Source organism: Pinus tabuliformis, chromosome X (assembly GCF_031772625.1).
Source record: "Pinus tabuliformis cultivar Carrire ecotype Pingquan chromosome X, CPIR1, whole genome shotgun sequence".
Lineage (NCBI taxonomy): Eukaryota > Viridiplantae > Streptophyta > Pinopsida > Pinales > Pinaceae > Pinus > Pinus tabuliformis.
Window position 1 is genome coordinate 421,829,547 of NC_142308.1, and position 2,044 is coordinate 421,831,590.

The 2,044-nt window shown below is 40.1% G+C and overlaps 1 pseudogene; it reads left to right on the forward strand.

The window, feature by feature from the left end:
• The first annotated feature begins 263 nt into the window (after positions 1 to 263).
• Positions 264 to 1,044, forward strand: LOC149140378 (F-box/kelch-repeat protein SKIP4-like; annotated as a pseudogene).
• The last annotated feature ends 1,000 nt before the right edge of the window (positions 1,045 to 2,044 follow it).

Consider the following 2,044-nt stretch of genomic DNA (forward strand, 5'->3'; position numbering starts at 1 on the left):
ATTGTTTCATAGCGTGTGCTTGATATGGAATGCCAGGCTTTACACTTCGAGAGTTGACACCAGTAGGATTAATCCAAGGGTAAAGTAAATTTCTGATTATTTCTTTCAAAGCAATAATCCACATTCCGACTCTTAGTATTCCAGCGATGATGCTGAGCATCTTGCCTGAAATATGAGTACCTCTGAGTTACACCACAATGAACAAATATTAATTGAGATCCATTGCAGCAACAATTTTTATGGCTATTGTTGTTTGAGGTGAAATGGAGGACGATGAACCAAAGAAACGGAGTAACTTAACCGTGACAATTTCATGTGGATCTTCCTCCCCCCATTTCTTCCAATCCTCTGGTATTCCTGAATCTTCCGAACCATATTTCGGCGAAGATCTTGTGCAAGCTGCCTCGCTATGGCCGCGTTGTTGCTTCTTGAGTGTGTTGTTCTTGGAGAGATGCCCTCCTTTGCTCTTCAGTAACCTATGACCAAAAAGAAGAAGAATGGCTTTGCATTTCTGTGCTCAACAAGACCCGGGCAATTCAAGGATGCATTTGTAAGGACGATTACAGATGGCTCTTGTTCAATCCAAAGAGAACCCGCAACAAAACTCTGATACCGCCACCTGTCCTCTACCGTTTCTCAATGGGGGAAATATGGAGTCTAGACAATTTCTCTCCGCAAAAATCTCTTCGTGTTAGGCCTTGGATTCTTCAATGAGGTCTACGATTCTCTCTGTTATAACAATTGCATCGGATATTGGAGTGTGTTGCCTCATCTGGACACCAATCAGTGTTTCTTCACCTGTGCTACTCTGGGAAACTTTGTCTATGTCACTGGTGGCAAGGATTTCATTAAAAATAATCTCAAAACAGTTGAAAGATTAGCATTGAAAAGAATGGGTGGGAAACCCTTCCTGACATGATTAAGGCTAGGGATCTCTGTTTTGCCTTCATATTGAATTATATGGTCTATGTTGTAGGAGGGATCCTCACATGTGGGATCCTAGGTGGGTTGCAATGGCTCCAGTGGTTGGCCCCAGAATATTAGTATAAGGCACACTGAGAGTGCATTTGGTAACTAGTTGGTATAGTGTATGGGTGGTCGAGAGTTCGAACTGTGGTGGGCTAAGAACATGGTCCTTTAGTATTAGGTTTTAGTTATACATGCAAGCTAAAATGACAGTTTATATTATTCATGTTTTTTCACCCGTTTTTGTTCTTAATGGGTGCATCGGTTTTATGCAAAACATTACTATACATTTCACTACTGTGTGCCATTCATACGAGTTCCTTCTGAGTTTACAAAGAGTGGTAGTTGCCAAGTTCGAGGGGTGGAAATTTCACTTGGACTTGGTACCCAGCTTCATCTCTTTCAAACTCATGCAATATGCATATGATTGAACACAAGAGCAGAATCTTGGTTAAGAGCTTAACACTCCATTGAGCGATTAGACCATTGCCAGATTGGTATTGATGAATGGTATAAATAGAATATAAAAGGGAATAAGATATTATTAACTCCATCACTTCATCGTGTTTACAAATGAGGGCACAGGAATCATTTAAATGGTTCTCACTCTTGATACGGAGCACCTCTCTGCAAGACTCACTCATAAGCAGGGTCGCGGCCTTTGCAAGACTCATGCAAAATCACAGTCACTAGCATGCCATTAGGCTAAACATTAACTCTCCTCTTCTATTATTATGACTTGACACCATTGGCATGGATGAAGAAATTTTCTTTAGGGGTTTAGTGTTAAAATTCCATTTGGATTTTGATTGGTATCTTCAATAAAGTTTTTTCTTCATTTCCTCCATGTTTTTCTATTATCTACTTAAGTACTATACAATGTCACTAAAGATTTTATTTTATTTAGAACCCACTATGCTCAAGGAAATTCTACCTGCTATAATGCATCTGGGGTAAGGGTTATCTGCCCACTGTGCAAGTGATGACTCCACTGGACCTTCCAGTCCCCTGGGGTCCTAATGTTTAATTTGAAAACATTAGTATAGATGAGTAAATTCTCATTGGGCCTTAGTTGTTA